Source organism: Macadamia integrifolia, chromosome 9 (assembly GCF_013358625.1).
Source record: "Macadamia integrifolia cultivar HAES 741 chromosome 9, SCU_Mint_v3, whole genome shotgun sequence".
NCBI lineage: Eukaryota > Viridiplantae > Streptophyta > Magnoliopsida > Proteales > Proteaceae > Macadamia > Macadamia integrifolia.
This window is the reverse complement of record NC_056565.1, coordinates 36,118,266-36,131,909: the sequence shown is the minus strand read 5'-3', so window position 1 is coordinate 36,131,909 and position 13,644 is coordinate 36,118,266. Positions and strand designations below refer to the sequence as shown.

General features: G+C 37.0%; 1 long non-coding RNA gene across 8 annotated transcripts; it reads right to left on the bottom strand.

The window, feature by feature from the left end:
• Positions 1-6,791: 6,791 nt before the first annotated feature.
• Positions 6,792-12,065, bottom strand: LOC122088339. Of its 8 annotated transcripts, none has more exons than XR_006143044.1 (7): positions 11,352-12,065; positions 11,140-11,267; positions 10,648-11,065; positions 9,730-9,827; positions 8,078-8,171; positions 7,835-7,963; positions 6,792-7,564 (listed from the first exon to the last, which is right to left on the bottom strand). It is a non-coding gene; the product is annotated as an uncharacterized LOC122088339 (long non-coding RNA). The 8 variants fall into 8 exon arrangements; XR_006143049.1 differs by having other exon boundaries at positions 10,648-10,826; positions 10,906-11,011; positions 11,140-12,064; XR_006143043.1 differs by having other exon boundaries at positions 11,140-12,064.
• Between the last annotated feature and the right edge of the window lie 1,579 nt (positions 12,066-13,644).

Here is a 13,644-nt window from a genome sequence, read left to right as displayed (position 1 = left end):
CTCAGAAAACCGTATTAAACAAATTTTTTTTTTTTTCCGCTTTAAACATTGATGCCAATTTATAGAAGTTGGGTTGAGGGAACGAAACCTGGCTGCTGCTTGGGTTGCAGCCAAAGTAGCAGCTGGGGGAATGGAATCTCAGGGTAAGGGAGGAAAAACTCACCCAAAGTGGGTATTTTCAAACCTACTCCTGCAATTTCATTCTTTTGACTGCTACCATAGGTGTTGGATAATTGTATTACAATTTCTTACAAAAATAAAACAAATTGCAATACAAAACTTTTGAAGTAGAAACTACTATGATGTTGTAGTATTGATCCTTGGCTGAAATGAGACGGAGATAAACTTCAAATAGATGTTGAATCAACACCACAGCAACTGAAGAAACTTCGATTAGAATTGAGGTTGAGTCACACCTGTAGTGCTGCATTTAAGGTAATTGATGCCCTCTACTGCCAAGAGTTGTTCTGCATCTCTACCTCTAAGATAAAACAACTTTCCACTAGAAGATGAGACAGTTCTTCTAGTCCATTCTAGGAGCAAAAAACTACAACACAGCAGCCCCCTCTAACCTTACACAAGACTTAGAGAAAATAGAAGAAAGAGAAAGACTTGTATGGTTGCAAAGAGTAGAAATAAATGGAGTGTCAATGTGTGAAAAATATGTTTCTGCAAGGTATTTGGTTGAGTTTATATAGACCCAAAACCAACCCTTCCACCCTCTTGGATTCCCCAAGAGTAACCTCCAACTAATGGCAAGTTAATTGGAGAATAATGTCATATGGACATGAATTGAAAATTAATTCAATAAATTGAATTAATCCCAATCAATTTCTTAGCCCACTTCCTCACTCATGATAATGGTCATGAATGAAATTTAGAGCTCTCATAGGGTGTTATTGACCATTTTCTAGCCCACCTCCTCACTCATGGTAGTGACTATGAATGGACTTTAGGGCACCCACATAATGATATTGACCATTTACTTCCATTTGACAATAACCTATAGTATGAATTAAGAATTAATTTTATAAATGAAATTAATCCCAATCAATTCACTTTGCCCACCTCTCCACTCATGGTAATGGCAATGAATGGAATTTAGGGCACCCATAGAGTGTTATTGACAATTTTTCACTATCACCCTAAGGGTCCCACACCATTACAAGTTATAAAACACATAAAAGAAAAATCTCATTTTGAAACTTAATTATAATAAAATAAATATAAATTCTAACGATCCCCCACAAATTTCAAATGACACGAAGGACAAATGTGTTGTAACTGTACTAGACACTATAGGATGCATCATTGTAGGAGTCTTTCGGACTTGAACCTATACTAGGTCTAATAAGTCGCGCTACAGAGTACGGGTAGATTCAGACTCCTTAAATCTTTCCTCATTGGTGTAGCTGACCGATCCATCAACCACATCCCATAAGTCAACTTTTTGAGCTACCCATCATATAATCACTTTGGACTTTTGAACCGGCCATGTCCTTTATCTTAGATTCATGAATGCTTAGAGAACTTACTTATAAGTTCTCATCGGCGGTGGCCACACCCCCTACATCCACTTAGGTTAGTCCTAGATATGCACCATAATTAACACACCCCCACATTTCTTGGGATTGGACTAATTAAAAGCTTTACCGCTCAACCTTTCTCCTTGTGGTGGTACTACTATCACCATCTATATCTTGGAATGAATATTTAAATAAACAGTAGTACTAAGCTGGTCACCCATGACTTCGTTTGTACCCTTTGAACCTAATTTAGGCATCAAGCCTCTTCACATAGGTAGGGTGTCCATCACATAACCTAAGGATTAGACATCAACCCCATTCTTGTAGATGCACTACACAAGTTCTTGACAGACATAGGCTTTGTGAACATGTCAGCTTGGTTACTTTCTGACTTCACATAATTGATAGCTATCATTCCTTCATCTATGTACTGTCTCACAAGATTGTGTCTTAGGCGTATATGCCTCCTTTTACCATTATATATTTGGCTCTTAGCTAGATGTATAGCCGCTTGATTATCACAATGTAGTGATATCGATGGGGTCAATTTTTACCATAATGGAATATCCGCCATTAAGTTTCTAAGTCATTTGGCTTTCCTTCCCGCCTTTTCTAAGGCTATGAACTCAGCTTCCATAGTAAAGCCTGTCCCACAAGATTGCCTTGTGAACTTCCATGAGATGGCACCGCCTACTAGTGTAAATACATACCCACTAGTAGCTAAGGACTTGTTTGTATTCGAGATCCAATTTATATCGCAATACCCTTTCAACACCGTTGGTTTACCACTATAGTGCCTTTTAGGTACCTCAGTAACCTATCAATCGCACTCCAATGCTCCGTGTTTGGATTGTGAGTATGTTGACTCAACTTTCTTACCGCAATGGTAATATTAAAACTCGTACAATTCATTAGATATGTGACTGAACCAATAATTTGAGCATACCTTTTTTGATTCACCGATTCACCCAAGTTTCTTTTCAAATGACATCCCATTTCAAAAGGTGTTTTAACTGCTGAAACTTCATGGTACCCATACTTTTTTAAGAAATACATAATGGGTTTGGGATAGTGAAATATTATTCTATTGCTTGATGATCTTGATCCCAAAGATCATATCAACCTAAGTCCTTTTGTGTCAAAACTAGACTTCAAAAGTTTCTTAGCTTGATTCACTATTTCCAAGTTTATTCCCATTATCAGCATATCATCTATATATAGTAGTATGAATATGCCCTTACCACCATGAAACCTGCTATATAAGCACCTTTCAGCGTTGTTCACAATGAAACCATTTGAAATTAAAACTTTGTCTAATTTTTCATGCTATTGCTTTAGCGTCTGCTTCAATTCAGAAAAAGATTTCTGAAGCTTACAAACTTTTTGCTCTTGTCCATTTGCAACACAATCTTCTGGTTGCTTTATGTAAATTTTCTCCTCTAAGTCCTCATTTAGAAATTCCGTTTTCACATCCATTTGATGGATGACCAAGTTATGTATTGACGTCATTGCTAACATAACCCTTACTGTAGAAATTCTAGAGACTGGGGCAAATGTGTCAAAGTAATCAATGTCAGGCTTTTGCTTAAACCCCTTGACTACAAGTCTAGCTTTGAAACGATCAAGTGACCCATCACTTTTTAGTTTCTTTTGAAATATCTACTTGGTTTCCAAAGTTTTGGAACCAATTGGTAAATTTACTAATTCCCAAGTGTTAATCTCCAGGATTGAATCTAGTTCCTTCTTGATTGCCTCCTTCCAAAAGATGGCATCCGATGATGTAAAAGCCTTTTTGTATGTAAGATGATCTTTGTCTACTAGACAGACAAACCACTCATCATTCGAATATTTGGGTCTTTTAAGTCGCTTGCTTATTCTTAGTTGACTTCCATCACTAGTACCCAATTCTTGATTGGTAACCCTTTCATTGACTCCATTTCCCCATAAGTCAATTGATTATCCTTACTTGTAGGTAAGTTGGACTTAAAGGGAAATATGTTTTCAAAGAACTCAACATGTCTTAATTCTATGATGTTATTTGTTTCAATAACATCATTCATGGCTTTAATCACCATGAACCGGTATGCAATACTATTTGTAATATATCCCAAAAACACACAATCACATGTTTTTTGCCCCAATTTTCTTTTCTTGGTATCCAGTAGTAATACCTTAGCCAAATAGCCCCAAATCCACAAGTGTTTTAGACTTGGTTTTCTTCCAAACCATTTCTCAAATGGAATCATACCAGTCTTGTTATGTGAGATTCTATTTGATAGATAACATGCCGTTAGCATGGCTTTCCCCCACATATCAAGTGGTACACTTGAACTCAATAACATAGAGTTCATCATCTCTTTAAGAGATCTATTTTTCCTTTCGGCAACCCCATTGGATTCTGATTGGTATGGAGCGGTTGTCTCATGGATAATTTTATTTTCCTCACAAAACTTTTCAATGTTAAAATACTCAGTCTTTTAACCTTCTTCTCAAGTTGATTTTCAACTTCCGTTTTGTAAGATATAAATGCCTTTTCGGCCTCATCCTTTGATTTGAGTAAATAAATCATGGTATTCCTAGAGTGGTCATCTACGAAGGTTATGACATAGTTGTTTCCTCCCTTAGACTCATGACTTATAGTCACTCAAGTCACTATGGATCAATTCCAAGAGATAACTCTTTCTATCCACAGTTTTATGAGGCCTTTTGGTTAACTTTGCCTCTACACAAGTTGTACACTTGTTCACAGGGGGTTCCACCTTATTGGTGATCATGTCTAACTTGCATAGTTTGGTGATATACTTCATACTACTATGACCCAACCTACCATGCCACAAATCAAAAGAATTAGTAGGGACAACAATGTAAGCAGAAGAAGTACTAGCTTTCTTAATTACAATATTTTCAATGCTTAGTACAAATAACCCCTCACTAAGGTATCCATTTCCTACAAATACATTGTTCCTAATGATAACCACCTTATCACTCTCAAAAGTTATATTCATTCCTACTTTATTAAGTAAAGGAACTGAAATTAAATTACGCCTAATGTCCGGCATATGGAGGACATTGGTGAGAACCATAGTCTTCCCTGAAGTGAGCTTTAACACTTCCTTTCCTTTCCCAATAATAGAGGCACTTTGGAAATTTCTCATGAATACATTTTTGTCTCACATACTCATGGAATAAGAAGAGAACATCTTCAGTGTAGCACCGGTATCCAATACCCAATCATTTGTTTTTTCAACCAAATTTGCTTTTGTGACCATAGCTACAAAGAAGTTGTCTTCAACTAGGTTCACATTTTTAAATTTTTTCTTCTTGAGTCGGCAATCTTTCTTGAAGTGCCCTAGCTTACTGCACACATAACAAGTGAGTTTCTTCTTCTTAAAAGAAGGTTCATCAAAGTTTTGACGGTTCTTCCTTTTCTTGTCTTGTTTATTGGTTTCTACCAAGTTCGCTTTTAAGTGTTTCTCCCTAAGGTATTTTTCACCCTTGTCCTTGTTCCGGTTCTTTTCCTCAATTTTGATCCTTACAACCAACTGGTTCAAGGTCAACTCCGTCTTTTTGTGTTTCATTGACAACTTGAAAGCATCCCAAGAAGATGAAATTTTTTCAATCAAGGCACTGGTCACAAATTCTTCTGGTAGAACCATGTTTTCCTTTGCTAGCTTTCCAACCAAGATTTGAAATTGATCAATTTGGTTTGAAATGACGCCACTATCTTTCATAGTAAAATTTAGAAAGTTAGCCACCAAGTACTTTTTTTAGCCAGCATCCTCAAGATAGTACTTATTTACGAAAGCATTCCAAATCGAATATGCATACTCCAATGAACTATTCACATAGTATAAGTCATTGGATAATGCATTCAAGATCCGATTTTTGCATTGGTAATCCACTTGAATCCAAGCCACCCTTTTGCCCTCCTTTATAGGATCATTGCTTTTTTTCGGCATGGGTTCAGTCAAAGTAAATACCACTCTAATTTGGGCTAATGTAAACAACATCATTTGCCTCCACCGTTTGAAGTTTTGACCTCCAAACTGCTCAATTTTATCAAATTTAGTGACAATCCTCATCTTACCCAAATCCGAGATAAGATCAGTTACCAACGTGATAACATTGGTGGAAATTGAATCAATGGTGGGCAAATGAGGAATCCTCTTACCATTGTGGCTAACATGAACCCGCCTCCTTGGTTGTTGATTGTTTCCTCAACATTGATGTTTAAAGGATCTCCAACGTTGATAGTTCCATCAACGATATTGTTGTTTGAAGCATCACCTATGATAGTGATTGAAGAACTATCATTGTTGTTGGAGTCATTATTTCTATTGAGGCTTGCATCTCCAAGATCAGCCATGGGATCTTATAACTATCAATTACCTTAAACTTGTCGGGTAATTGTATTACAATTTCTTACAAAAATAAAACAAATTACAATACAAAGCTTCTGGAGTAGAAACTACTATGATGTTGTAGTATTGATCCTTGGCTGAAATGAGATAGAGATAAACTTCAAATAGATGTTGAATCACCACCACAACAATCGAAGAAGCTTCGATCAGAATTGAGATTGAGTCACACTTGTAGTGCTGCCTTTAAAGTATTTGATGTCCTCTACTACCAAAAGTTGTTCTGCATCTCTACCTCCAAGATAAAACAACCTTCCACTACAAGATGAGACAGTTCTTCTAGTCTCTTCTAGGAGCAAAAAGCTACAGTACCGCAGCCCCCTCTAACCTTACACAAGACTTAGAGAAAATAGAAGAAAGAGAAAGACTTGTATAGTTGCAAAGAGTAGAAATAGATAGAGTGTCAATGTGTGAAAAATATGTCTCTGCAAGGTATTTGGTTGGGTTTATATAGACCCAAAACCAACCCTTGCAAAGAGTAATGACCATGAATGGACTTTAGGGCACCCACATAATGACATTGACCATTTACTTCCATTTGGTATTAACCTATGGCATGAATTAAGAATTAATTTCATAAATAAAATTAATCCCAATCAATTCTCTTTGCCCACCTCTCCACTCATGGTAATGACCATGAATAGAATTTAAGGCACCTATAGGGTGTTATTGACCATTTTCCACTACCTTGACCCTAAGGGTCCCACACCATTACAAGTTATACAACACATAAAAGAAAAACCTCATTTTGAAACTTAATTATAATAAAATAAATATAAATTCTAACAATAGGGTTGCAGCAATTTGGCCGCAACACAGGCAGCATCGAAATTTTTTCCACACCTGATTAGCACAATACCTTTTCTTAGTAAGCCGCCAACAACGGTAATAAATAAATGTTCTTTAACGAACTTGAGAATCCCAATATCATAAGAGATCTCCAACAACATAGTGGATGTTCCATTATAAGGAACCAAATCCTTCTCTTGAATGCCATTTTTTTTATTTTAAATTGACGAGACCAAGCTTCCCACATACACTAGACAACTTCCATGGTCAATCTTCTGTTTTTTCCCTAAGGCTATGTTTGGTAATCAAGAGAAGATAAGAAAATAAAAGAAACAATAAAGTGCAAACATCAACTGGACAAAACTAGACGCTCAAAACAAAAACTACACTACCCCCTCCCACCTTCGGCATTGCCATCAGCAGGAGAGGCTAGAAAGCAGCAGATAGATAATCAACTAACAAACCGAAACCTTGGCCGGCCTTGAGCAACAACAATAAGCTCATTAGAAATTGAACTCCGAAACTCAATCATAGCAGGTGAAGTCTCCAACTTTCCTGCTGATTTCGCTATAAAGTCTGCAATAAGATTTGCTTCTCTATAGCAGTGGGCTCCGTTCCAATCAACAGAGAGAAGTTATGGTTGGAGTAAAAACCACATTTGATGCACAAACCATGGAACCAATGCTTAGAAACCACCAAGGTAACTGTAACTGAGTCACATTCGATCCATAATTTCATGAAAATTTTCCTCCCTTGCATGCTCCAGACTATACATCAGCACCCACCATTCCGCCTCGAAGTTAGTAGCATCAGTGGTGTTGGCTTCAATCTCTACATAAAAACAGAAGACAAGATATCAAACATTGTAAAATTTCTACTGGTCTCAAAACACAAAATAGAGAATCAATACTAGCATCCATGAGATGATGTACAAAATGCAAGAGTGAAAACTAAACAGTGTCTGGCTCTTGTTTTGAAGCTTTCTTTTCACTGCATATACAAGCATCTGTATGTAAATCCAACAAATCATGCCCCAAATCAAATCCAATGGTCTGACACTTTGAGTGAGTGGTATACTAATCAAAGTTTAGAAAGGATTACCCAATCAAACAGAGAATATTTTGGATCCTTTGCAGACATATTCGTTATTAGATATTAGAGTAATGAGGTCTTCGTCCACCAAGTCTTGCCAACCATAACCTGCCTTGTATCTCTTGCAATGATAAGGCTCTACAGTGATGGAAGAGAAATCAATAAATTTGGTAGAAGCAAAAGAGATGGAGGAGAATAAAATATCACTCCCTTGTTTATGATGTTAAGAGGAAAAAGTCAAGCTACACTTACAGTGTGACTTAAGAGAATGGCAAGTCAAAATAGAAGTTAAAGTTGTTCCTTCGTAAGTCTTAAGATAGCATGAGGTTGGTTGTTTCCTTTACACCTGCAAAAGAGAAGCAAAACCAACTCAAGGATTATATAAAGTAGATACCTCATAAAACATCCACAAACGCAATTAAAAACAAAAATGATATTGTTTTTCTAGGTTGGGAATCAAGTTTCTGGGGATATGGCCCATTTTCTTTCTCTCCATTTCGTATAGAGACTCAGATATGAGCAAGCCATGAACTCAGATCTATTCTTTCTTCATTAACTTAATTATAACATAGGTATGATATCAATATATACAAAAGCATGAATTTCAAGTTTCGATGTGAAGAGAATTATAATTTGCACCAGATTTTTTCCGTAAACGTTATTCCTTTCATATTAATTTTCAATGAAACCTGGTGTGGAGGGGAAAAAAAAAATGGAACGGTTCTGCAGTGATTTGTTGATTTATAGGGTCCGAAATTAAGTAAAAGCGTAAAAATCTGAAATCCAAACTTATTTCTTACATCTTCAGAACACACGCATTATCTTGAAACATTATATTATAGGGACTACTTTATCTTGAATTTTTACAATATACGGACTACTTATCTTGACCTTGCAGTTTTGCATTGTTTACTATCTCTGCCACCTAACCAAGGTCTGTTATTTTTTATCACCATTATCAAGAGTTGTTTCAGTCATTTAGTTTTCTTGAGACTTTCTATGGACTTCTTTGACTTCCATAGGGTTCAATGTTTAATTCTATTATAAATTAGTTTCTTGCAGTTCAGAGTTCAATGCTTGGTTCCATTATACAATTTTTTGATTCGGGGTTCTAAGAGGGATTTGGAACTGTTTTAGTGATCCATTTTTCCTTCGAGTGTGGATCAGGTTCTCATACAAGAATCATTCTCCTATGGTCTGATCCATACAGATGGAATCCACCATAGGGTTTTTTTTTCCTTGTGTGGATTCCATCTGTGTGGATCAGTCCTGTACGAGAATGGCTCTTGTATGAGAATCTGATCGGCTCTTTTTCCTTCTGTTAGCTTTTCAGTTTCCATCCTTCTTGGAGTCATCTTACATGACTACATTTTGCTCGCACTTCATATTAATGACCAAGCATATTTCTTTCCATTTCTTTTTCTCACCTCCCTACTCAGCCAACTTTATAAATTCTTAGGGGAATAAAATACTCTACTCAACAGAGAATGCTCTTTTGTTAGATCTAGCAACTGCAGATGTGGTGGACGAGAGGGAATACAAGGGGTAAATGTCAGAGAAAAACAGTGCCCAACAATCAATCCACCTGAAAGAAACTGATTTTCACCATCTAAACCCGTCTGGGAAGCACTTCATGCTTTCAGAACTACAAACTGAGTCTAACAATTTCAGCTTCTGGTTAATATATTTTCAGGAATTTGAATTGTGTCTTTGGATTATGTATTTGAATTTATTTCTTATTATAGTGTTCATCTCTCTTTCTTCCTCCTTTGATTGAGCAGAGAATTTGATTGGTATAGGTGGTTATCCAGCAGTTTATAAGGGGTGTTTGCAAGACAAGCAGCTTGTGGAAATTAAGCAATTGACCCGAAAAACTTGAGAAGAGAGAACAGTGGCCTTCTTACCTGAACTTGGAATCATAGTCCATCCAAACCATCCTAATACTACTAAACTGATAGGACAGAGTGGAAGGAGGAATGCACATTGTTCTTCTTTTTTTCCCCTACAGATCAGCAAAAGAGTATATTAAAAATAATAAAGAATAATGTACAGGACAAACATCCGGGCATACCCCGACAACAAAGAAAAATAAGTTGTCTAAAAACTTCACCTTCGGCTTTGACATCAACAAAGCAAAGATGAATCAGATGAACCTTGTGGATCCACCTTCGGCACTGCCATTAATAGAAACCACAGGGTTTAAAAAGGAACATTAAATATGTCATGTACAGAAAAGACTCATTTCTCAAAACGGAATCTGGATCTCTCTTGAAGGTCCCATATAATCTCATCTTGAACAAAAGGTGAATTGATAGGCCAACTGATAGAACTCTGAATACCAGCCCCTTTTTGCTAATAAATCACCCACAGTGTTGACTTCCCTATAACAATGGGAGATTTTCCAATAGATGTTTGAACAATAATTTTTAAAGAAGATCCATTCCTGCTGCAAATAACATGGAATTGACTGATCACAGTTGCCATTGACCACTGCATTAGAATTGGTTTCAATCCATAGTTGCGACATGTTTTTCCTTTTTGCCAATTCTAAACCTAAGAAAAAAGCATTGAATTTTCGCATAAAAGGTTGTATTAATTCCCAGATAATATGAAAAACTCCCTTCTGAAATACCAAAAATGTTTCTCAAAAGACCACCCGCTCCCGCATTTCTTGGGTTTCCAAAAGAGCATCTGTCTATGTTTAATTTAAACCATTTTTGGACTGGTTTTCCCCATCTCAACTCCAAAATTCTGGCTAGTGGAGGAGGTATGAAATGAGAACCAAAATAATCTGAGATGATAAAATCAGCCATGGAATGTACCTTGCAAGGTGTCAAAGAGCTGGGTTTCCAGCTATCTTGGAAAAGGGCTTCCTTCAACATTCGAGAGGGTCCTTCCTCTTCCCTCAAATCTTCTCAAATTCCTTTCCGTCCATATAATCATTGGGATTAGGACGAAATCTGACAGCCAAATAGATATGAGAGGCACCACCACCGACTTCCTTTTCCACCAAATCAGAAGATTATTGACACAGGTAAAATTTGGCCAAGCAATTTAAAAAATATCAAGGAAAAAATGACAAAATTTCTTTGAATAGATGCACTGATATGTACAGCAGATTTGGACGCTTTCAAGAAAGATTACACCTTAGCGCCAAAGGAATGCCTTTTGTGAGACCTTGTCATTCTTTGGAAGTCGTCGATGGATAAATTTCCAGACAAACACCGAATGCATATTGTTCTAATGCAGGATTATTTTATAATCCAAAAAAAAAAAAAAAAAAAAAGGTTAAGGAGAACAACCAAATATGTTACCTTATCCCACAGGCCATCACAGGATAGAGTTAGGAACATGCATTCCTTGTTGTCTTCCTCGATGGGACAAAATGTATAATCCAGGAATGCATAAATTGTTTGGCCTCCAACATGACATTACTCTATACCTGATGCATCATAGAGCAGAAACTGCCTGTAGTGGAACCAACAATAATGCATAAATGTTTGGATAAAAAAGGACAATAAGTTACCCTGAGTAAGTGAGTACGCAAGATTAAAATCGGTGAAGTATTTGGATAACAACCTAGATTGAAACAGATTGTTATTAGAGAGAGAGAGAGAGAGAGAATAACACTTGTAAGATGCTAAAACAAATTGACATTCTATTTGCACCAAATCCCAGACAAAGCATTCCAGATCTAGTAAGATGCTCAAACTAATCCGTATGCTTCAGACAATAAACAATGAGAAGACAAGAACAGACTATATCTGGATATCTGGGGTAGACCTAGTATGCTCAAAATCAAGAATTCTTATCTTTTATATTTTTGTTCAAGAAGGCTGGATGCCTTTTGCTCAAGATGAAAAATGACTTCTAGTTATAGTATTATGTAGTAATACCAGTCCATGGCCTGTTGATGTAGATCCACATTATCAAAAGAGCTACCAGAGAAAGACAGGCCCAGCCAAGAAGGGCCAGCCGATCCATACTTACTCCACCTGAGTGGCTAAGTTATTAAATAAATATATGGGCCATTGGGCCCATCAATTAGTGTTATTTTTAATTAGTAATTAATTAATTAAGAAATGCCCATTAGGCCCATCGATTATAAGTCCCCAAGTGGGCCATCGATTGTGAAGTCCATTTGGGACTATTAGCTATGTAGTCTAGTCATAGTTGCACTAGGAATGCCTAGTCCTAGTTGGAAACTAACTCCTATTAGTTCCTAGACTCATTATGATTGTAATTCTGCCTTCTTCAAATAGAGGCGCTTATGTATACATAATTCTCAGTTTTGAATAAAGAAAAATTACAGTCAATTGCTTAGAACAATCGGGATAGCTGTGGGTGAGAAGCCCGGGCCGAGACAGCCATTCCTCCCCCACTTTATCCTTTTGTTATTTCTCTCTTATTCTCTCATTCGATCACCTATATTTCCTGTTTTATTGTTGCTACCGTGATCATATCAGACAAATTCCAGAAATCAGAATCGGTCAACCTAGAATCTTGGATTTTGAGAACTGCGATCTCTCTCCTATTCCTTATTCTGAAATCTTGATTGAAGAGTTACTGTTGGAAGGTGTTCCAGGGTACTATAGGACCAATCGATCCTCTTCTTGAAGCTGTCCAAGTCATTCGTTTCTGGTTCTGCAGAATCTTCTCGGATTCTCTCCCCTAGGTCTGAAAATCAAGAATTTTCATAACTTTGCAACCAGCCATCGGAATCATCTCAAGTTTGGAGATTTTTGTTGCCTCCTAGGGGCCCTCAATCGACCAGCATTGCAGCTCCATTGGAGCCACACAGAGCCAGCCGCCCTTCTCTCTCTTTCTCCCAATGGCAGGTTTTTCTCTCTCCTCTTTGGGTTGGTTTTTGAGTTGGGTTTTGATTCTGTTTTCACATTACAGTCTTGGGATTCTTTGCTGGTCATTTTCTCTGTTATTCTCCTGGGTTCGTCTCCTGTTCTTGAATCAATTGTTAAGGAGTTATTTGTTTATTTGGGGGTTATATAATGTGGGGGTTAGCTTTTGTAAACTACTCATGCATTATCTGTAACAAGTTACAACTGGTTTGAAAAAGATCTATACACAGTTCCAATAAATTTGGCTCTTGCATTTATTCTAAAAATGGAGTGCAGGGCATAACACAACCTATATTAAAAATAGGTGCAGGACACGACAGAGCTATTTTACTCCACATTCCAAATTCATAAAACAGAACTATAGTTAAGGGACCTACGCATTAAAACTCCTACATCTTGTTGGTATCTTGGACTGTTTCTGTCCACACAGACTTCACAACTTGCAACAGAATTCTTCAACTGAGATGTGGCGTCCTAGCCATCTGACCTTCCTAACAACATGCACTTTCATGGCTGAAACTGTTAGCTGGAGGACTAAATAGAACTACTTTTTATTCATTGACTAGTCAACTTATTCCTCGAATTTTTTTTTATTTGGTGAGGGTGGGGAGTTCTGTCAAACTTATTTGGATTGTAATAATATTAGCAATTGAACAAGGGTGTACACAATGCACAAGGCTCCCGCCACTGCGGGGTCTAAGGAGGGTCATAATATACGCAACCTTACCCCTGCTTTGCGAAGAGGCTGTTTCCTAAACTAAATTGATGCAACTGTGCTCTAAAAATAAGCCAGAAATAATTTCTGGATCACAGGTGATTCTTACCCTACATGTGGAATGAAAAGCCTAACCATGAAATGTTTCATGGTTAATCACAAGCTTCACTTATCGCAACCTTACTTTTTTTTTTCTTTTTTTAACTTTCCAAAGACCGGTTGGAAACATTAGCAGATTGTGAAATAAA